Genomic DNA, 23,593 nt, shown 5'->3' with positions numbered 1-23,593 from the left:
CTGGCTAAACTGGCCACGCCCCTTTGCTAAATGCAGCCAATCAGTAGCATTCCTTGCAGAAACTCTACCAATTCCTTTGAGAACATCTTGTCTGCCTTATCTGAAGGACTCTGCTGCCCCGGGCACTCAGAAAGGATCCACCACGGTAGCAGGCCTGCCGCTCCAGATCCATGCTGCGATCACTACGGATAGGACAGTAAAGGGGTGGACTAACCTCAGATCCTATTCACAGCAACAGCCTTCTCTCTAGGTGACTTTGAGACAATTGGCAGCGTAGGTTTATACAGTCTGTCCCCCAACAGTAAGAATGCTGGAATTGTCCTATAGCTTAGCGCGGGTCTCTGCTATCGCCTTATGCGGCTCTCACCTCAATCAGGCAGATTTCAGGATCCATTCATTCCCTCTTTTTGGGGACTTGTCCCTAGTGTTTGACTCTGATGCTGAAGTGCAGAATGCCTGGTCATGCCACCACTCTGCCCCCTCCTCCCTCCCGGCCAGCCAGGGTCGGACTAGGACAGAAAATAAGCCCGGGCAACCAAATCAAACGGGCCCCCATTAGTGAGTCAGATGGCTAAAAAGTGGCCCATGTTTGCAAATTGGAGCAGTTTTGAACTTGTAAAGACACGCTGTGTTTGTGTTTTGCAAGGCATGGGCGACTGCATGCATTTGAGCTCGCTGTATGCAAAGTTTTTTTAATATCAAGGAAGTCAACAGTAAAAAAAAATGCCCAGCAAACCATAAATTAGGCCCACTAGGGGCCAAAACATGGACCACACCCAGGGCCGGACTGGGAACGAAAACCAGCCCTGGCAAAGTGCTTGGTCAGCTCCCTGGGGGGATGGGGTTGCGGCCGAGCTGTTTGCCAGGGCCGGTTTTGGCCGATTTAGTTACAGGGGCTGCTATTGCAGCTATGCTGCAAAAAGAGCCCTGTAACATAAACGGTCTCCCAGTGGCCGCCCAAAACCGGCCCCCACCCTCGCGGCCCACCGGGGAAATGCCTGGTGCCCACTACGGCCAGTCTGGCCCTGACCACACCGACCAGCTGGTCGGGTACTAACTGGTTGCCCTGTTGCCAGCCCAGATATGGCCAGTCCAGGCACTGCAACTGGCTGCAAAAACCATCTCCAAACAGAAAGCGCCTTAGATAGACAAAAAGCTAAGAGAGCAAACCTGTCATGGAGGACACATGCAGCCGCGAAGTGCTGAAGCACCTGGACAGCAGTGCAGGGTAAGGTAAGGCATTTCTGACCTCTCTCATTTCACCAAGCAAGGGACTTGGACTATCACAGAGTCAGGGGGCTGTACCTTCAGGACACTTTCACCCAGTGCTTGGAATGCCATCTTACACCACAGAGCTCTGCATACTGGCAACTCCCACTGCAAGAGTCAAACTACAAGTCCCAGAATGCAATGTGATGTCGAGTTAAAGGTCATAACTGGCAGGAGGTAGCACACTTGATAAAGCATTCCTTGGCAGCTAAACATTCTTGTTGACTAAGTATGTTCTGAATTATTGATAACTGGAACATCAGGAAGTAAAAGGGGCAAAAGGAAACACCGCATCCACGTCATAATGCTGTACATTCCAAGTTAGTATATCATTTTTTTAAAACATAATACTATGGTGCAAAAACACTACCTTGTATGTCCCACTTACTCGCTTTGGATAAATAGATCTATGTTGGTAGGAAAGTAAAAATAAGAATAACACAACACTTCTGGATAAAACATGAGCCATGTCTAAGCACCGAAAAGATTGCGGTCGGCGACGGTGTGTGCATTTCATCAACTATTCTTAATTATTTGCCTCAATACATGTATATTTTTTTAAAATAAAGTAAACGAATAAAGCACATGGTTTCCCTCTCGTGCAAGCAAAAGTGAGTTGCACAACGTTTCCTTTTGACAGGGCTCAGGTTTTCTCAGGGCACACAGAGTCCTGCTTATTTTTATGTGCACCCGTGGGATTTTTGTTTAGATTTTTCTGATCTAGGCGCAGGACTACTAGTACCACAATGCACCGGATGAATGTCACCAGTAGTCAATTGAGCAGCGGAAGGCCAGTGTGTAAGGGTGAAATGGAGGATGTCTTTGAAAACTAATGGCACATGACCCTTCCCCTACAGTCTTTCCATTATGAATATTTTTGTTTATTTTGTGGTTAGTCCCCAGCACATGAATGAGCATCAGCGTTGGTTATATTAGTTTTTTCCTGGTTTTCAAAAATGGGATTTACCTTGAGTATGGGGGAGCTGTCAGTGACACTGAAGCATGCAGAGTCAAGGGGCCTGTAGAGAAGGGGACAGTGCACGCATTGTTATTGGGCAGGGGATGGAGTCACGTGACCTTCAGGGATCAGTGCCTGCAGGGGAGCCCTGACGTGATCAAACGTCACAATGTAGTCGATCTGTTCTTCTGGGGGTCCTTGCTGCCAAGACAATCATTTGATTTGGGGTCCCTTTTTCTGGTCCTTGGCACATTTCTGCTACAGTTGGATTAAATGGCTCTGCGTGGGTTAATGACAAAGTCTGTGATTAGTGTCACTCAAAGTGTCACACATAAGACCTGGAAATGTCACGCATTGGCACAATGCAAATATGAAAACGTCACATGCAAACAGACCCAAAACCTTGGCAGCCCTGTGGAGGACTGTGGGGAGAAAATGAGGATTAAAGAAAAAGGGCTGCATAAAGATGTAGAGACTGAGGAAATAGCAGATGTTACTGGGACTATATTAGAAACCACAGGTGAAGAGGTCAGAGATTTTAAGTGTCTCTGATCAATGGGAAGAAGCAGTTAGGAATTAAGAAGCCCTGGTGGGGAGGGCCCAGTTACTTAGGGTGAGAGGAGTGGTACTGAGGGGAGGGAGAGGTATACACCATTACTGAGGGCAGGCTTTGGAAGCAGGACAGGCCAAGAGGTGTTTATGAGGGCAGTGGCTGAAATGATGCAAGCTTGCATAAAAAAGGGGAGGTGGAGAAAGAAGAAGCAAAGAGGCCAGGGATCACAGCAGAATTATGAAGAAAGCACAGGCCTGCTTCATAGGTTTCATCCACTAATGGTTAATGTTTTAATACAGACGTTCCCTCTCAGTGGAAGTATCTCAGTGTGCTTTGACTATGTATCAGGAGACTAACCATAGCAGGTTGAAGCCTGGCGGCTCTGGTCATCTTCGATGGGTCCAGTTTGCCGGGTTGTGATACCAGAGATCGGAGGAAAAGATTCATTTTGTATGGCTTTTGAGCATACGCTGCCACCCAGTATCTTACCCAGCCAGGACTGGAACAACATACTCCAGTTCTGTGATTGTTGCGCTTGGTCTGATTCGACTACTTGCAATTAAATTCATCAGCATAAATTGCTATAACTCACTGTTAGAAATGGGGGTCACTAGTTGGTAGAGGTAGGTACAAAAGGGCCATTTCCAACACTCACAAGTACATGTTTCTATTATGTGCCATCAATTAATTCATATTTTAATTGTAGAATATGTCACAGTCTATTGCTTAGTGTCCTACTGTATGTGTGATTCATCAGAGACCATTCTTGCATGGCCCTCACCTAATCGTGAGAGCGGTCAAGTAGATCCCGCCACATCGTACAACCAACCAACTCAAAAGAGATCTTTCCCACTTGATTCACTACTTGACTGGAATGCATCGAGCAAACACCCCAAAGCCGGACCAATCTCATAGGGTAATACAAAAGGCGGTATTAGGCCTGAAATGGATACCAAGACCAAGGATGTGTAACAAGAGCATTTACGCCTAAAATGGGTATATATATACCATACCATTTGCTGGAATAGAGTTTTGGAGAAGTTAGAAAACACGTAGAAGTAGAGTGTCTTTTCATCTTGAGAGTGATTTCCTGAACCCTGACCGACTATTCGAGTGCTGCTTAGCTTTCAGGGCAGGTAGTTTTCAGTCAAACCTATTGACCTGTGTAGACATGGAAGAAAGACTATTGGTCACATTGAACATCAGAAATCAGCGGGTTTCTGAAAAGATGTGAAAAGAGCACGCCTCTGTGCAGCGAGCACTGTCAGAAGTCGAAATATGCCTCAGAGCATCCATTGTTATTGTTTCACACTGAGCAGCAGGACCACACTACTATGTGATCATGCGCAAAAAAATTAAAGAAATGCAAATAAAATGTGTACAGTCAAGTTCTCTTCTACCCAATACCCCACTGTACCTCTTTGTACAATAGTCCCATTGCTCTACATGAGGCTGAGAAGTATCAGGACACATTGGAAGTTGTTGTCCATGATTCACACCACCTATTAGAAAGAAATACAGAGTTATCAATCTATGAATCCTGATGTACGGCAGACTGTTGTTTTTGTTGAAGTGGTTGCAAACAGAGTGGTGGTTGCGCAGTGTGGGGGAACGCAGTGTGGGGGAAACAGAGTCAGGGAAATTTCATTTGAATAGATTTCTTTCAGGCCTGATTTGGTCCTTGACGGATATCTTGTCTGCCTTATTACCAGTGCTATGTGATGTAACACCCTTGAAAAAAAGCAGATAGGTTATCTGTAATGTTTGTGATGAAGTACCATTCCACCAAACTCTTAGGCCTTATCTCATGCCCAAGATAGGATATCATAAAGTAAGGAAGGTTTCTCCAAAACAGGACATAATTCCCACTTTCTTTCAAATATCCCACTTGGGTAAGATTTGCTGTAAACACTGGTCAACACAAATAAAGGTAGTTCATAGATCACGGATGAAAGTTCATTACCTTGATGGGCTATCCTGCAAAAAAGGATGCATCAGGAAGATGAGAGATGAAACAAGTTCACTTTTTATCAAACTCACACCACAAAATAGATCAACTCGTGACAATTTTTTGTATAACCAGTATTTTTACCATTCAGTGGGACCCATGCCTAATTTGAGCTGGTGATTTCTGGTGCTCAGCACCGGCACTCAATTGTCAACACCGGACTTGTAACAGTCTGCCACGTGGTGGCGCTGTCTGTCTAGCTTAAAGATGGCACAACAACGGTTGTTTATTAAATCAATATACATTAAAAATTACTATTCGCTGAATTGTCACACTTATAGGAGTATGATGGTTAGTATGTGTGTTGGTACTGCCATTGGCAGCACTGGAGTGGGGGGAATGTGTGTTGTAAGCTGCAGTGGCCTCCTGACGAGGGCCCCCGGCACTTATTCTTTTACAAATTAAGCACTGAGTGGGCCCAATGTTAATCAGATCAGATTGATATAAGGGCAGTAATTCTTGTCTGGATTTAAAACTATGACTTGAAGTTTACACAAAGGTCTCCTCAAAAGGTGTATGTATTTAATAGATGTGAGGGACAGGCTGGTGTAACACTAATAGCAACTGTCTCAACTGACCATTAGCCAACTCTAAGCTTATGTAACATTTTATATTTAAGCTTATATTTAAAAATACAAGAATTTATACTTCCTAATACAAATCTTTCACTTGAACGTGATGGTTGTAACTGTTAAAAAAGCTGCCACGGTTAAAAGTTATGACAGTGGAAACTGTGGGTAATGGTAAAATCTGTTATTTACAGCACTTAGAAACTGCAGACGCGCTGTATGATGCTGGTTACAGAAAAACACTAGGCACCTCAAAAGCCTGAGTCTGGCAGAAGACAGTCTGTGCCTCTCAAGAAACTGTGCTGCTGAAAAGACTGTGCCCTTCAAAAGTTGTCCTGAGTAGCCAACTCTGACCCCCGATAGTATGTGCTTCTCAGAGGTCTATGACTCTAGGTCTGGAGTGACCCTCAAAAGTTTCTGGCCCTTGTTAGTCTCCATACTTCAGACATTTGTGGCTAAAGGAAGGTTCTGCTCCTAAGATAGCTCTGTCCACTGCACGAATGGATGTATTGGGGCATATTTACAATAAGTGGCGCATCCGTGCATATCAGCAGGGATGCGCCACTTATTGTGCGCCATGGCTCCGCCACAATGGATGCGCCACATTTACAATGCGGCGCACCATGAGGCAAAAATGGCACAGATGCGTCACTCATCTGTGCCGTAAAAGTGGTGCATTGCTTGAGTTGTGTCGCAAGCGTGACGCAGCTCCAGCAAGGCTCTAGGGTCCCCTATCCTTCAAATGCTGCGTCAATCCTTACGCCTGCTTCAAGCAGGCGCTGGGTTTTGACGCAGCATGGGCCCAAAAGTGACTGAGTGAAATCTTGTAGATTTCACGGAGCCACTTTTAGGAGACGTTCCTGCGCCGGAACGCCCCCCCCCCCTGCGCAGGAACAACTTGTTGTAAATGCCCCGCACCATGGCGCATCTTTTGCGCCACCGCTGCTTCACAAAAGTCACACAACTGCGGCATATAAGAGGCGCAAGGGGCTGGTAAATCTGCCCCATAGTATTTAAATAGCGCATACTTAGAAAAAATGAGTGTGGCGCAATGTGAGTTAAAGGGCAAAAATGGATAGGTAACCATTTCACCGAAGGTGCAGCATAATTTGTCTTTAATCAAATAACAAGTGCCATATTTGGACTATTCTTGCTAAAAAAATCAAGAACACCTCCTGCAAAATGTGTTCCTGCAGTGGTGCTTTTTTCCCAGTGGCCCTAATGATAAACAAGCACTGGCGTTGCCAATAGGTCTCGCAGTAGGAAAGTTTGAGCTATTGGTTGTGTAAATGACAAAGCCCTTTATGTATTCAAAATGATAACAAAAGTGAAAGGCATTGTTATTTGCCATTGTAATAGTTCCACCTGTCGTACTGCGAGATCTATTGGCAACGTGAGTGTTTTTCGTGTGTGAGTGGCGTTGTGTGTGTGAGTGGCGTTGCGTGTGTGAGTGGCGTTGCGTGTGTGTGTGGCGTTGCGTGTGTGAGTGGGGTTGCGTGTGTGAGTGGGGTTGCCTGTGTGAGTGGTGTTGCCTGTGTGAGTGGCGTTGCCTGTGTGAGAGGTGTTGCCTGTGTGAGAGGTGTTGCCTGTGTGATTTGTGTTGCCTGTGTGAGTGGCGTTGCCTGTGTAAGTGGCGTTGGCTGTGTGAGTGTGGTTGGCAGTGTGAGTGGCGTTGCATGTGGCAGTGGCGTTGCATGTGTGCGTAGTTGAGTGGCGTTGCGTAGTTGAGTGGCGTTGCATGTGTGAGTGGCGTTGCATGTGTGAGTGGCGTTGCATGTGTGAGTGGCGTTGCATGTGTGAGTGTCGTTGCATGTGTGAGTGCCGTTGCGTAGTTGAGTGGCGTTGCGTAGTTGAGTGGCGTTGCGTAGTTGAGTGGCGTTGCGTAGTTGAGTGGCATTGCGTAGTTGAGTGGCGTTGCGTAGTTGAGTGGCGTTGCGTCTGCTATTACTTTATATTTACATCGGAAGGATGAACCGCCCAGCTGACATTACTTGAATTCAGAATTCTAACTGCAGAACGCATGTTGGTCAGTAGCAGCGTTTAACTTTAGCTCGTTGACCAATCTGGGTATTGAAATTATCAACACATTGTCAGCTTGTTGCAGTTTTGGCAATTCCGCCATGCCTTCCTTATAAGCCACCCCGGTACTATTCACATTTATTAATGTTTTAATTGTGTGCATTTTTTTTTTATAGCAGCTCAGGTTGGAAGTATTTAGAACTGGATAAATAACGCACAGCTCTACAAATTGCGGCCACTTGAGCGTACATTAGGAGCTGTTAGGAGTGGCGCTGATGACTTCCTTCTCTGCTTGCATGTGCCGTTTCTTTTTTGAGCCCTCATAAAAACTAATCTGCGGTCGGAAGTAGCTCTGAAGTTTTATCGTGATTTACTGAGCCAAGAACCCGATGCTGAGATGGGTCACTTGTAGGTCATGGGTTCGGCTGCGCAGATGAAAAAATGACGCACTTTTTAAGTGGCTCTACGAAAGAAAACAAGCATTGGCCAATGTAGAGCATGAAAAGAGGTAATTACTAGGCCGTGAGGGATGTTAATTAGGGGGGAGGAGAAGTAAGTGAGGCCGAGCCTGCTGGGGGAAGCAACAGATGGCTTTGGCACATTCCAATGAAGTCTGGTGGGGGGCGGGGGTGGGGAGCAGGCATATGGTGTTTGAGTGAGCAGCCTTTGATGTGCGAGCGAGATGTCTAGCGGAATGCTCCTATAAGAATGCTTCACATTTTAATAAAATCAAAAGGACTGGGCTAACGCCAGGCCATATAATAAAAAATAAGGTCTATTTCCTTGTTTGCTGCTGCTTGCTAATAAATTCCCGCCACATTGCTCGAGGCTCTTAATTATTTTTCAGCACAGAGTTGTATTTTTCGTCCCTTGTTCACATGGCAGGACCTTTCGAAGGCGGAGCCCGGGCACGCCCTCTCAGCACACCTGCCGGCTACCGGCAGGATGTGTGTGGGAGGTTTACGGACAGGCCGTCAGGAGGAAAGATAACGCCGGCTGGATTGCACTGTAGGACATCCCAACATCCAAGTGAGTCAGCCGACAGGGATGTGTGAAGGCCCTGCTGGCGGGGAGTGAGCAGAGGGGGTGGGCGGGGATGACGCTCCAAGCCGAGGGGCTGGGGAATTCTACAGAGGGCACGAGCACAAAGGAATGACGTGCAGTGCAACACGGAAACAAGTATTCCCGCAGCTTCCAGCTTCAACAGGCACTTCTAGAGGCGCTTAGAACACTTGACCTGATGAAGCAGAAAGATTGATGCGCATGGATAAAAAACACGAGGTCCATGTTACTTAGTCTCAGACATATACATTTAGAGGTGTATGCACATGGGCAGGCAGTGTGCTAGCTTGGGGCACCTTGAAAGACACTGCAAGGAGCTAATTGCATAAGACAAGAAGTTATGAATTGCTGTGGGTACATGATAGGCCACGGTGAGGTAATTGAGCAAAATGATAGAGAATGTGAGGAGTTTGCAGTGCCACGATCAAGGAATTGGCCTGTAACTCACTGCAACTAGCACTTTTCACAAGTAGCCCCAGGTGACTTTTCTACACGAGTGTAATCTCACGTAAATCATTATTGTGTTTAGTGTGTCTCTTAGATTTCGGGTGCGGGTGCTTGGCTCTCAAATGTAACAAGAAGCCAACATTTTAGAAGGGAGCGGCCGCGCTCGTAAAAAAAAAAAGAGCTGAGGCTGGAAGGGGTTAATATACCACAATGGCTGCATAAAGGTGAGAGGAAGACGGAGCCTCGGTGGGTCCGTAAAGTGCTGGGAGGGCGCTGGAGCAACAAAGCAGCAGGGCGTGTGGTTTGAGGAGGCCTGAGGCAGTATGGGGAGGCAGGGACATCAGACGCTGGGGCTGCCCATTCATACCTGGGTGAGAGGAGCCACAAGGCTGCATCAAACTCTGATTACCACTGAAACTGTTGGAGAGGAAGTAGAAAGCGGCACACACGAGTTTGGTGGGGGGGGAGGGGGGTGAATCAGATGTTGAACATGCATTGGCGGCCGCAAAATTAAATTAAAAGCATGCAGGCATGTGTGACTTTCTACGTCATGAGCTGGAGCAGTGCGTTCCTGCGGGGTGCAGAATCAAATCATGTTGCAGAGCTGGTTGGATTCAGCTGCGTAGGAAAGCTAATTATGTAACATGTTATGCAAGTGCATTCTCTGTTGTGGAACATTCTGTGGGATTACTTTGTAGTGCGATTTAGTGCATGGGGAGGGGGCATATTTACAAGGCCAGGAGAGAAAATAAAGAGAAACAAGCGGAAAACGAAAGCCGCCGGGAGAGCCTGGGTCGGGAATGCGAGCGAGGGGAGGCAGGCAGATTACGAGGGAAGCCGGATGGGGGTGGGAGAGCCTGGTGGGGGAGCCTGAGGGGGGAGGAGAGAGTGCGATGCGAGCAGCAGCAGGGAAGGCAATCAAGCGGAAAACGAAAGCCGCCGGGAGAGCCTGGGTCGGGAATGCGAGCGAGGGGAGGCAGGCGGATTGGGAGGGAAGCCTGATGGGGGCGGGAGAGCGTGGTGGGTGGGCGTGAATGCGAGAGAGGGGAGGTGAGCACACAGGAAGGTACCAATGTAAAAAGTAAAAATTAAACAGACAAGCGGAAAACGAAAGCCGTGCAAAACTAGATGGGCCGGCCAGCAGTGAAAAAAGTAATGTTTCGGGAGAGCCTGGTGCGGGAATGCGAGCGAGGGGAGGCAGGCGGATTGGGAGGGAAGCCTGATGGGGGCGGGAGAGCCTGGTGGGTGGGCGTGAATGCGAGAGAGGGGAGGTGAGCACACAGGAAGGTACCAATGTAAAAAGTAAAAATTAAACAGACAAGCGGAAAACGAAAGCCGTGCAAAACTAGATGGGCCGGCCAGCAGTGAAAAAAGTAATGTTTCGGGAGAGCCTGGTGCGGGAATGCGAGCGAGGGGAGGCAGGCAGATTACGAGGGAAGCCGGATGGGGGCGGGAAAGCCTGGTGGGAGGCGTGAACGCCGGATGGGGGCGGGAAAGCCTGGTGGGAGGCGTGAATGCGCGAGGGGAGGCAGGCGGGAGGCAGGCGGATTGGGAGAGAAGCCTGATGGGGGCGGGAGAGCCTGGTGGGTGGGCGTGAATGAGAGGAGGACTGGGCTGGGCTTGCATGCGATGCGCGTGCATGTACACGGGCACTGCATGAAAACCGCGGGGCTGAAAGCCCTTTGGTTTGAAGATGTTTTGGCCACATGAATTCTCGCTACGCTCGATGCGCTTGCGCGCATCGATAGGTCGCGAGACCTAAAAAAAACAACAACCACATATGGGTACTGTGGGTAATGTTATGTCAGACAGTTCTATCATTGTTCCATTTTTCCCTAATCTAAGGAGTATTATCCAGTGGCGGCTAGTGCCATTCACATGTTTCTTCTGTGTCGCTCCAAGAATGAACGGAATGCAAACTATTATGACCTCTTTGCATTCCGTTCACCTTTGGAGTGACACAAAAGGAACACATACCTCAATTCAGCAGTGTCGCCTTAACTACCTTTTAATAAGATTGCGTTCCCGCTGCTCTGCTCACCTGGGTCCTCCTGTGAGCATTGCTGGTAACCTGGCTTTCAACTTTGCCTATGTCGACCCAGCGCAGCCCAGCCCAGCCCTTCTCAATACTGCTTTTTAAAATACAGAGTATTAGACTCTGATTGCAGTCAGTACTTAATTTGTAACAAAATAAGTGCAAGGGGCCTGTCAGGGTCCTCGTCAGGAGGCCACTGCAGCTGGAGCTGCTTATTGCACCTTCAGGCATCGCCAAAGACAGAACCCACACAACTATTAACCATCACACCCCACAAGTGTGACAATTCAGACTATTCCAGGCCCCTAAAGCTGTAAAAATGACTTGGGCAGCAGGCATGAGTCATTTTAATGTATATTGAATGAATAATCAATTGCTGTTGTGTGAATCTGTAATTTAGACAAACAGTGACACCATGTGGCAGACTGTCATAAGTACCAGTGTTGAAAATGAAGTGCCGGTGCAGAGCACCCGAAACCATTGACTCAAATTAAGCACTGAAAGGGTATGAGAGCAGCGTTGGGATTGGCTTGAGCAGGACAGCCCATTGCTCCATCGGAGACCAGAGACCTAACGTCTCTGCTCTGCAAGCTCTCTAAACAGTGCAGTATTCATAGACCTTTAAAGTGCGCATGTCAGATTGGACTCACCTGAGCTTTTATCCAGCCTGACATGCACACTTTTAACTTACGGCAGCCCTTTGATCTACTTTACGATAGGAGTACCATGCCTCCTCCTCCTCTTGCACTATGCAACGCCGGCCGCCGGTGGCGCTGCATCATTTATAAACGTTTTTTTCTGTTTGGCTGTTAAGTGGCATGGCAACACTCATTTGTCATTATGCTTGAGCCGCCGCTGGTATTTCCCCGTCAAAACGGACATGGATGCCTAGCAAGTTGGGAAAAATTGTAAAATGCATGTCTGCGAAATGGTATATTGGTACTGGAAGTGTTTTACGATCTTGAAAAAACTTTTTAAAAAATGACAAGTCCTAAGGGCTTTAAAGGACGTTACATGTTTCTTCTTATGATGTGCCTGTAATAGTAACGTAATCCACAGTTCTGCAGCTATGACTGAAAATGACTTGCCACCCAGTGAGTACAGTTGAACAAAAGAACCAGGGGCGGCTCCTCCACGTGGGCGGAGGAGAGTCGCCCATGAATACCATTTTATGTTTCTGCTTCTCCCACTGTGAGAAAGCATAAGGCAGGGTTCGGTTGCGGGCCCGTAGCTGGGCGGTCCTGCTCCAGGCAGGGGTGAGTGGCTAGCCCACTGATGTGGGCGCTGATTGTTTGGTCGGCCCCAGGGCTGACAAAACCAGTCATACGCGCTCTGCATTTTCTCCATGTAGGCTGCATGCAGCCTTCATAGAGAAAATGGCCTCCCCATAGACGCCTGTGGGGTCGGTGTCCAAGCCATTCACAATGCTGCCATTGCACCTTTGTGATTGGCTTAGGGGAGGGGAGGGAGACTGCCTGCTTCCTGTGTGGAGAGGAGACAATACGATGGACCGGAGGCGAAGATAAGTTTAATTTAAAAATTAACCCCGTCATCTTTCAGCCTGACATGTGCATCTCGGCCAGCCTCAGCCGGCACGCACAGGTAAGAGCGGTGCAGTGACGGGGCGGGGTGTGGGGGGGTGGAAGTCGACAGACGACGGGATAAGTAATATTAAATAAATAAAGCCACTTTTTTTGCGCTCGCTGCGTCGCCGCGTTGGAGATGCAGCAAGCACAAAGGGAGTGGTTTTATTGATTTATTTATTTAATATTACTTATCTCGTTGTCTGGCAACTCTACCACCCCTCGCACTGCCTTGCCTCTCCGCTCTTCCCTGTGCGAGCCGCCACTGTTCTGCTCCTTTTAGAGGCAGTAAGTAATAATACTTTCTTGGAGGCAGTTTGCCTCTGCTTGAAATGTGTGAATCATTTTTCCAAGCTTGGAGATCCTGATTCATAAAGGAAACCTATAGGTAATAGGTCGGCGGGCAAGAGGTGCAAGCGAGATGTACCCTTTTATAATTCCACCCTCTACGGCTATTACAGCATTGGTCATATCTCCCTCAAATATATTATTCATTAGTTCTCATGGGTCATGTTTTGGGATGAGTTGACTGCTCCCCTCACAGAACAAAAGAAGAGAGAAAGGTAAGAAGGAGAAATAAGATGGGTAGGGGAAGAAAGATTGGAGGGAGAAAGTGGGAAGGATACAGGAGGGGTGAAAGAAAGAAAAGGGTGATAGTAAGAAAATGTGAATGGAAGGAGCCAATACATGAAGGAAGGAAAAGTGAAAGGGAAAATGAATGGAAGAACAGAAGCAAGAGTGAAAAGACCAAAGGAAGAAATGGGGCACGGGTGGGTGGAATAATGGATAGAATGATAATGGGTAGAAGGGTAGGTCGATGGATGGATGGATGAGTGACATGACAGAGAAATGTGTGCACAGATGTATGGAGTGGTGAAATGATGGAAGTTGGGAACTGTGAAAGGATGTATGACTGGAGGGTCGGTGGAAGATGAATGAATAGATGGATGAATTTAAGGTGAATGGAACTATTTTAGGAAGGGTCGATTTGTTCACTCTGGGCCTGATTCACAGAACTAACTTAGGAGAAAATCCTAAACTTAATACAATTTTGGTATTCACAGAAGGCACTTACTCATTTTGGTATTCACAGAAGGCACTTACTCATTTTGGTATTCACAGAAGGCACTTGGTCATTTTGGTATTCACAGAAGACGCTTACTCATTTTGGTATTCACAGAAGGCACTTACTCATCAATGAATAAGTGCCTTCTGTGAATACCAAAATGTGTAAGTTACTCAAAATGAGTAAGTTACTCATTTTAGTATTCACAGAAGGCCCTTACTCATCAATGAGTTAGTGCCTTCTGTGAATACCAAAATTCGTAAGTTACTCAAAATGAGTAAGTGACTAAAATTAGTAAATTACTCATTTTGGTATTCACAGAAGGCACTTACTCTCAATGAGTAAGTGCCTTCTGTGAATACCAAAATGAGTAAGTCACATCTGTGAAAAGCGAAATGGTAGCAGGTTTAAGATTTTGTCTTAAGTTAGTTCTGTGAATCGGTCCCTCTGTCAATATAGGGTTAGTTCTACGTGTGGGGTGTTTTAATTTTGTGGCTACTCCCTTGAGTAGCAGCCCAATCTTGTATTCCTCCAAAATCCTTCCTTTGTTGTGTATTTCTTTAGTCACATTATCCTTGCATTTACTATTACTAATGTCGTGGGAACTGGAAGAAGCCTTTTCCTTGTTTTTATTTCTTTCTGGACTCAGAATGTGAGACCATGTCTGTGAAGTTTCTTTCATAAATTAAAAAATAAATTCTTAATGTCTACTTGACCATTCTACAACTTGGCCTTTAGTTCAAATACAATTGTCAGCTATAACGTCTTGGTTTCTGACAGTCGACAAAATGACTTCCACTAATAAAGTTTAATCCTGCGATTTTCTCCATTTATTATTTCAGCACAATTAATTACAAAAAGTAATGATCAATTAACAATATAAAATATTGGATCAAACTTATGGAACTTACTGTTGTTCGACGCTTTCAGTATTTTTCAGCTGCCTTCTTTGCCCAGCTGCTGAAGGTCGGTGACTTCTTGGAGTCAGGCAGGAGAGAGGCACAGACAGATGTAAATACCATCTATAAACTTTGTTCTGCAAACAGCTTATGTACAGGACCCTTTTTATATTGGAAGGATCAGTGGCCATATGTAGTCAGGGTCAGTGTCCTGGAGGTCGTCACTTCCAGTCAATGATCAACACACTCTACTGTTCAGTGTGCACGTGCAGGAATTGTAACTGGCGCTAAAACAGGGTTACATTGTAAATTATGCATGTCTTCAAGGAAACATGTGTTTTTGTCAGTCAGTCAAATAAGCTTCATGATCGGCCATACGGCCAAAAAAGCAATACAAAGATTTCGATAAAAAGCAACATTCAGGGTATTTCATGACCAACAGAAATAACAAGCAACATTACATACATACGATATCACAATTAAGTCTCAAACAGTTAAAATATAAAGTTCAAACATGTGTTTTTAACACTGCCTGGATTCATATGTTGTAGATCATGTACAAAATGCACAGGTCGAAGTGAGGGGGAACTGCATTCAATTTCTATTTATAATTCTTAAGGCTGGACTTTAAGACTTTGCTGATAGCTTGGTTTCTTGAAAATCTGCAGGATGGCCAACATCCCCAGTAGCCACCTCCATTCTTCACAGAATATACATGAAAGGGAAAGAAAGGCATTTAAAGGCATTGATTAGCCAGAACGTTTATGAATGTATCACCAGCCACAGAGTGGCCCAGTTACCAGGAATGCTGATCAGCCAGCAAAACCCCACCGAGGAAAAAAGAGCTTGAGACAAGCTATGTCAAATGCCATAGGTCTGATCTGTTTATATATAAAAGGTTATGGTAAAGGCTGTGGGCCTGAATTCCTTATTGCTAAAGGCATATGTTAAATCTAACAGGCCTTCCTGGAACTGACTTAAAAAAAAACAACATATGGAGTAGTCTTCCATAGTGAGATTTATATTTTTAACTAGCTGACCGATATAAAAAGAACATTTTTACAGTGTAAGCTCTGATAAATGCAATAGGAAGCGGTTTAATGCATATGGACATTGTTCTGGTTTCGGGAAATACTTGATGTCCAGAGACAGAGATTTAAGGTGCATGTAATGTATACTTTGAGTCTGGCTGAATCTTTGATAGCTCGCTGTAGGCTGAAGAAAGTGACCCAACTAGGGCCACCCAGGTCAGTCTCGACCTCCTCTAGCCCTCCAAGAAATGAAGAGTCGATGACGCAGTAGAGCAATGGTGGCTGACGAGGGACTGTCTCTAACAAGCATAAAGTTACATTATGTATGTTGCGGAGCACACAAAGACCTGCCTACTACGGAAAAACACTGGTAGATGTCGCAATACAATGGGGGGTACAGAACATACGTTTCAATTCCGCAGCCTGGTACAAGCTATATACCGGCCAAGGTCGTCTGGCTGATCCTCTCTACTAGGCAGGTGAGGGAAGGCCTCCATGCAGAGAGAAAGGCATGCATTCATGAGCAGGATTCAACATCTAAGAAACGAAACTCACCAAGGACCATTTCTCGTGAATGATATAGTAACAGTTTTGCTTATAATACAAGATGGCATCTACCAACACTAAATGGTGGCACAGATGTCAACCTAACTTACATAACATCTACCCTTGTTAATTGTGTATACATCTAGCAAGATTGTACTATAAGATAGCTAAATAAAGGCTAACATAATACCAGATGAAATACAAGTTATATGGAATTATACGTTTTAATTCTCACAAGGCGCAGGCCACATCTATGTGTTTACTTAGTTTCATGTTCAAGTGAACAGGTTGTCCCCTGTGATATTTCTTTAGGGTACGTGGTTTAGATTAGCCATTGAGGCCTCTGTAGGAGAGGTCCCAACTTATAATTCCACCAGAAATCTTTTACATTTTCTTCACTGAGAAATCGTATTTAATTGTGTGTCAATTAAAGTGCTTGGTCATTTATTTGTTGTCGTTTATTGTTGTGTGGTGCTGAGCACTGACTTTCTAGCCCTTAAATCAGACTTGGACTGTTCTGCCTCTGTATCCTGAGTCGGGGTTTGCATTGTGAACTCCTTGGCAAATGCTCTAGGAAGAGGGATTCCATTGTGAGATCTTTGCCAAATGTCAGAGGAAAGAGTTTTACTTTGAGCTCTTTGTGACAACTACCAGAGGAAGCGCTTCCTGTAGTGAACTCCTCAATGAGGGTTAAACTCGGATTAAAAGACCTCAAAAAGACCTCTGGCTCAGGTTGTGAGATTATTGGTTTCAATATGTTTATGATTTAGTTTTGTGTAAATTTAAGTACTTTTTTCTTTAAACCTCAAAACAAAATAGTTATTTACTCAAGATTTATTCTGCACTGTATAGTTTTTTTTACATTTATTGAGCCATTTTTGTTCTTTTATCGTCTCTTTTATTTACTTCACTATGCAGAAGTCTCTCCGTGTAATAATATACAGTAATATCTCTGTGCAATAATATACAGTAGTCTCTCTGTGTAATAATATACAGTAGTTTCTCCGTGTAATAATATGCAGTAGTATCTCAGTGTAATAATATGCAGTAGTCTCTCCGTGTAATAATATACAGTAGTCTCTCTGTGTAACAATATACAGTAGTCTCTCCGTGTAATAATATGCAGTAGTATCTCAGTGTAATAATATGCAGTAGTCTCTCCGTGTAATAATATACAGTAGTATCTCAGTGTAATCATATGCAGTAGTCTCTCCGTGTAATAATTTACAGTAGTCTCTCCGTGTAATAATATGCAATAGTATCTCAGTGTAATAATATGCAGTAGTATCTCATTGTAATAACATACTGAAGTATCTCAGTGTAATAATATGCAGTAGTCTTTCATTGTAATAATCTAAAGTAGTATCTTTTGGTGGAGGGAGAACATGGCGCCCGCGTGCTGAAGCGGTAGCGTGCGTCCTTTAACAAGCAGCCTCTCCTCTTACCCCCTGCTCATGGCGTGAGCAAATCTTTAAGGTCGCTGAGGGGTCATGGTTCCGCCGTAAAATCAAGAATAAGAAAACAAGGAAAAACTCACTTTTTAGGGCTCGACCTACATTCCACGAAGTGGGGGTGGCTTCAGAGCCTTCTTGAGGCGAGTGCAGCGAGGTGCCCTGGACATTCCAGAGAAGTGTGTGAATTTTCCTCGGAATGTATGGCAGCTGCTTGGCAATTGGACGGCGCATGGCTGTGTTTTTACAAGCCAGCACGCAATAGGTTATAGGATTTTGAGCTGCTCTACTTCCTGCATTTTCCGTGCGGAGACGAGCCTGAGAAGTGTATATTTCATCAATTACCAGCTGTCATGGTCCACGGTAATTGAAGCCAGATGTTTGGCGGCCATTCACATCTATGCATTTATCATACCCATAGAGTCCGTACTATAAATAGCCATGAAGACAATCCCACTTCCTCTTTCTTTGCTGCTCCGCAGCCAGTTAAGTGCTTTCATTCTATATTCATTGCTTACTTGTTGTATATGCTTTACTGTGTTAGCGCTTTGCTCGCGCTGTCTGCCGCTTTGTTGTGCGCTATCGCTCTGAATATTGCCTTCTCGTCGCGTTTATTGTCTTCGGTCGGCGTTGCGGCAGGGAGCGTGTGTCACCTCCCGGGGTCTGGGCGCGTGCCGCCTGTGTCCCGTTTAGCAGTGGAGTGGAGTTTCAGGGGACGAGCTGCCTCGCGCACGTCTTGCAGCTCCTGTGCTTGAGGCGAGCAGGTTACCGCGCATGCGCGGTTTACATTCCTCGCGCGTCTGCCATTCTTTCCAGGAATACGCCGGTGTTGACAGTTCGTCTGAGGACGCACACGCCCACGGCCTCGCAGCTGTTCCCTTGACACCGGAGCTCAGGAAAGAGTCCCGGTTGACGAATTAATGCATAGGCTTTGCCGAGAGTGAGATTTTTTGTGTGGTTTTTGTCAGCAAGCCCTCCCTCCACCCTCTAACGCTTTTAGTGCAGTTTGTCTGCCTTTCTACTTGCTTGCTGAGAGGTTTTTTCACTCCCTCAGACTCTGCCTTTGGCATACCAGATTGTTTAAGTCACTTTGTGGGCATTTTGACTGTACATTTTCTGTGTACCATGAGTGATACTTATTACTATGATGATGAAGGTGACTACGAGGAGGAGGGGACGGAGTTCCTTGAACAGGACCTGGTTGAGGCCCTTGACAAAGGGGTTCAACATTCTATGAACAAGGCGCTTGTGCGTGCCATCACGCCCCTGAAGCGCCATTTGACGCAGTGTGCGCGGCAACAAGGTTGGGTGCCTTCGAAAAAAAATCCTCTTCATCCCCTGGCAATCCACATTCTTCAGATTTTCGCAGGCTGGCGCAGCCCTTATCCTCCTCCAAGTCTAAGTCTCTTCCGGTTGGCGTGGAGAGTGATGACCAGTCCTACTCGTCTTCCTCTGAGGTTCTTCCTCCGCCGCCGAAGAAGAAAAAATCTAAAGAACATTTTGTTGATGCGCCCAGTCATCCTCCTGTTTTGAATTTCGAGCCTGCAGACATTGTACATCCTCATTCCACTGCGTGGCTCCCTTCCCCGGCTGTGGCGGAATATGTTCAGCAACATATCCGTCAACCATTTGATAGAGATGTGCGTGCGCGTCTCCACTCAGAGTGTCCGAGGCCTGATTTGGCGGATAATTTAGCGGACACGCCTGAGGTCGACCCTACCATGTTGACTTATTTGAAAAAAAATTCTAAGGACCCCAAGAAAGGTTTGGATCGGTCCTGGCGGGCTTGTCAGGACAAGGTCCTAGATCTCCTGGGACCTCTCACTAAGATCTTGGATATGGGTTTCATGGCCAAGGAGGCATCCTCCACTGTTGACCCTGATGAGCTGATTGAATGGGCGCAGCGCGCAATTTGTCAGTTGGGGAACGCCAACTGTGCGCTCTCTAGTGAGCGTCGCAGATCCATTCTCCTTAAGTTGGACCCGAAATTGGCCGAACTTTCGGCTTCTGAGGCAGGAGCTGCGGCTCAGGGCCTCCTTTTCGGCCAACCTTTCTTGAAGGAGCTCACTCATTTTGTCAGTACTTTCAGCAGTATTGACAAAGCCCAGGCATCTTTGAAACGGGCCATGCATCCGGTTTTCAAGAGGGCCGGACGATACAGGGGATGCTCGTCCGGCCGTGGTCAGCAACCACCCAGTCAACGTGGGTATCAGTCCCATAGGGGAGGCCAGCAAGATTCGGGCTACGCCCAACGTTCAAATTTCTACCCTTCAAGAAAAGGACGTGGCCAATACAAAAAAAGACGTTCCGGTGGCGCCTCCGGAGGATATCAGGATTCCGCCACTTCAGGTGAGACTTCTTCCTGCATGCAGTGTTTTTCTGGGGGGCAGGATTCGCCATTTTCTAGCCAATTGGCGCGCAATCTCCAGCGATGCTTGGGTGCTGGAGACGGTTCAGGGATTCAAAATCGAGTTCTATCATCCCTTACGCCAGTCTTGTCCTCCCTTTCCCCTTCAATTCTCAAAGCAAAGTCAAGAGTTCATCACAGAGGAACTCAAGTCTCTGGAGTTGAAGGGGGCAATTGTGCCGACGGTGCGCCACCCTCAGGGTTTTGCCAGTTCAGTCTTCCTAGTGGAGAAGAAGGGAGGGGGATCGAGGTTGGTTCTCAATCTGAAGGAATTCAATGCAGGAGTGGTTTATCATCACTTCAAGATGGAGGGCATCCATCTACTGAGGGATCTCCTGCGGGAACGGGATTGGATGGTTCGTCTGGACCTCAAAGATGCTTACCTCTCTGTTCCGATCTTCCGTCCCCATCGCCGCTTTCTGCAGTTTCAGTGGCTGGGGACTTGGTATCAGTATCAGGTTCTACCCTTCGGCCTTTCGTCAGCACCTTGGTGCGTCACGAAGCTGTTACGTCCGGTCGTGGAGTCTCTCCGCAGTCGCGGGGTTCGCTTGATCATCTATTTGGACGACATCCTCCTTCTGGCGGATTGTCCTGTCAAGCTGATGACGCATCTGGACTGGACGATAGACCTTCTTCAGTCCCTCGGTTTTCTAGTGAATGTTCCCAAATCTGTGCTACAACCTACTCAAGTGATCGATTTTTTGGGGTTCAGGGTCAACTCCCTCACTTGCCAGCTTCTGCTACCCCATCAGAAGATTTGTTACATCAAACGGGAATTGAGTTCCGTTATCTCGAGTCAGACTGTATCTTTGAGATCGTTAGCACGAGTTGTTGGTCTCTTAGCGTCTTCCCTGCAAGCGATATTTCCAGCTCCGCTGTACTATCGGGCGCTGCAGCGCCTGAAGATTCAGCACCTTCAACGGGGCCTTCGTTATTCCGATCAGATTCCTCTCTCGGAGGAGGCGAAGTCGGAAATGCAATGGTGGTTGGACAATATGGATGCCTGGAACTGCCGGGCTCTTTTCGGATCCTCTCCGGAGATTGTGATCGAGTCAGATGCCAGTCGTTGGGGCTGGGGGGCCCGCTGCGGTCCGATCTCGACAGGGGGACGTTGGTCTCCGCAGGAACTTTCTCTCCACATAAATTGCTTGGAGTTGCTGGCGGGATCGTTTGCGATCAAATGTCTATCGCCTCTTCAGTCCCACTGCTGTATCCTTCTTCGGATGGACATTGTTTCGGCATTCCGATACATCAACAAGCTGGGAGGGACTCGGTCGAGATTGTTGGCAGAGATTGCCAAGGAATTTTGGCACTATTGTCTTCAGCACAAGATCACAGTTATTGCGGAGTACCTTCCTGTTTGTCGCAATCTTGTGGTGGATTGGAACTCCAGGTATCTGAAGGACTTCATCGACTGGAGGCTCCATCCTCGTGTGTTTCGCCAGCTCCTTCGGGCTTGGGGCCCTTGTCTGATCGACCTCTTTGCGTCCCGTCTCAACACCCAACTTCCCCAGTTCTTCAGTTGGAGATCGGATCTCAGATTGGCCGTCGTCCCTATGTTATGCGTTTCCCCCATTCATGATGCTCCCCAGGGTTCTGGCTTATGCGACACGCTTTCAGGCGGAATTGATTCTGATTGCTCCTCTGTGGAGGGCTCAACCGTGGTTCCCTGTTCTCCTGGAAATGGCATGCGCATTACCGTTTCTTCTTCCTCAGAAGTGGAATCTCCTACTCGATCCGCTTCAGAATCTGCATCCCCTGGTTCAGTCAGGCTCCCTCCTTCTCCTGGCGTGGCGGATTTCGGGGAACGTTGGGCGGTGTCAGGCCTTTCTGCGGACGCTACCAGATTTCTCAGCAACGCCTGGGCCCCAGGTACTCACAAACGTTACAGAGGTTCATGGAAACGTTGGAGTGATAGGTGTGCTCAACGGCAAGTTGATCCGACATCAGCTGATGTCTCTTTGATTGTCAATTTTTTGGCTTCTCTATCTTCTTCTTCTGGCTTGGCGTACCGCACAGTAAACAATTTCCGTCCCGCTATTTCAGCGGGCCATCTTCCTGTGGATGGGAAACCTGTGGGAGAGCATCCACTTGTGGCTAAGGTTCTTAAAGGTATTCGTCTGGCTACTCCTCCACGTCCTAAATATGTTTCTTTATGGGACGTTTCGGTTGTCTTACGCTTCTTGGAAGCCTGGCCGGTTAATTCTTTATTGACCCGTAAACAACTTTCGGCCAAACTTACTATGTTGTTGTGTTTGCTTTCCTGCAAACGAGTCTCGGATGTCCGCGCTTTAGATCTTGCGGGGCTTAGCTTCACGCCTGAGGGTGTTACCTTTCGCCTTTCCAGGAGGCACTAAAACTAATACTGAGGTAATTTCTTATCCTTCGTTTCCTGCTCGGCCTAACCTTTGTGTCGTCCAATGCCTTAAAGATTATGAGGTGAGTACTTCTCTTCTTCGCTTTGATATGCAAGGTCAATTGTTGATTGCATTGCAGAAGCCCTTTCGCCCCGTTACCCCGGCCACATTGGCTCGCTGGGTACGGTGGCTTATGGGAGAAGCGGGCATTGATGTTTCTGTGTTTGGTGCTCATTCTGCCCGTGGGGCCATGGCCTCTAAGGCCTTCTCTTTGGGTGTCACCTTGTGGGACATTATGAAAGCGGCCGACTGGTCATCAGACTCTGTTTTCAAGACCTTTTACTTTAAGCCTATTGCTACTGTTGCTTCTGTTGTGGTGGAAGAGCTTTAAACAAGCATAATCGGAGCCTCCTGTCCTGAAATAGAATTCAAAATTTGCAAACATTCGTGACAAGAATTTTCAATTCTATTAAGGACTAGGAGGCGAGGATTATCCCACCCATTGTTTGTACATTGTATTCACTGCAGAATGTTCATTACTTGCTCTGTATGCAATTGTTGTTATTGCCTTGTTTTCTTTACCCACCCTTCTTGACATGTTTCTGTCTGTGATGGACGTTTATTACGGCTTTGTATCTTTTTCAGGATCTGATCCCAAATGACGTGCCTGCAGTGCGGCGTGGCTGTTCCTGCTTTCTTCTTTGAAGATGGTTTCCTGTTTCTCCCTTCGGCAGTTGCTGCTTTGAACTTTCCTTTGTTGCCCTGGATTGGGGTTTGCTTTTGCATTGACTTTTCCTGTACTGTTTACTGCTTTCCTGGATTTCCTTCTCACCAAAGAAAGAGGAAGTGGGATTGTCTTCATGGCTATTTATAGTACGGACTCTATGGTTATGACCCAAGTGTTTCTGGGTAATGTAGTTTTTACATGGCTGCTGGGCATTTCTAAATAAAGAAATGAGACTAGCATAATCCTCGCCTCCTAGTCCTTAATAGAATTGAAAATTCTTGTCACGAATGTTTGCAAATTTTGAATTCTCCCCGCCTCAACGCTGTATTTAAATACCTAAAATATTGCACAGATAAGGGGCCTGTATCATAATTTCCGCTTTTCAGCGCCCCTATTATGATCGATCTCTGTGGACCAACTCTGGGCGCTGCGTTTTGGTTAAGACAGGTCACAAAGAACATATGGCGCGACTGCCGGAATGCATAGAAGTGTGAAAGAGACACTGTACTGGCATGGCATGGCTTGAAGGTAACCACCAAAAGCCCTCGCCTCCTATGCAAATAAATAAATAAATACATAAATAGGAGGAACACAGACTGTGGGTAT

The 23,593-nt window shown here is 46.5% G+C and overlaps 1 protein-coding gene and 1 long non-coding RNA gene across 4 annotated transcripts in view; one reads left to right on the top strand and one right to left on the bottom strand.

The window, feature by feature from the left end:
• The window catches only part of LOC147673419 (serum amyloid P-component-like), a 39,260-nt gene extending 24,642 nt beyond the window's left edge, over nt 1–14,618 (bottom strand). The window contains exons 1-2 of one of the 2 annotated variants that reach the window (XM_086947286.1): nt 14,481–14,617; nt 4,198–4,282 (exon numbers count right to left, since the gene is read on the bottom strand). The gene's annotated coding sequence lies outside the window, so the exon portion shown is untranslated. Of the gene's footprint in view, nt 1–4,197; nt 4,283–14,480 lie in introns of both variants that reach the window. The other variant, XM_086947287.1, reaches the window with a different exon arrangement.
• Nucleotides 1–23,229, top strand: part of LOC147673418 (uncharacterized) — an 82,811-nt gene extending 59,582 nt beyond the window's left edge. For both annotated transcript variants that reach the window (XR_015302615.1, XR_015302616.1), the window contains one exon: nt 22,906–23,229. This is a non-coding gene — a long non-coding RNA (uncharacterized LOC147673418). The remainder of the gene's footprint in view (nt 1–22,905) is intronic.
• The last annotated feature ends 364 nt before the right edge of the window (nt 23,230–23,593 follow it).

This window comes from Lissotriton vulgaris, chromosome 12 (assembly GCF_964263255.1).
Source record: "Lissotriton vulgaris chromosome 12, aLisVul1.2, whole genome shotgun sequence".
Classification (NCBI taxonomy): Eukaryota; Metazoa; Chordata; class Amphibia; order Caudata; family Salamandridae; genus Lissotriton; species Lissotriton vulgaris.
The sequence above is the reverse complement of the archived record's forward strand: the minus strand, read 5'-3'. Positions and strand labels throughout refer to the sequence as shown.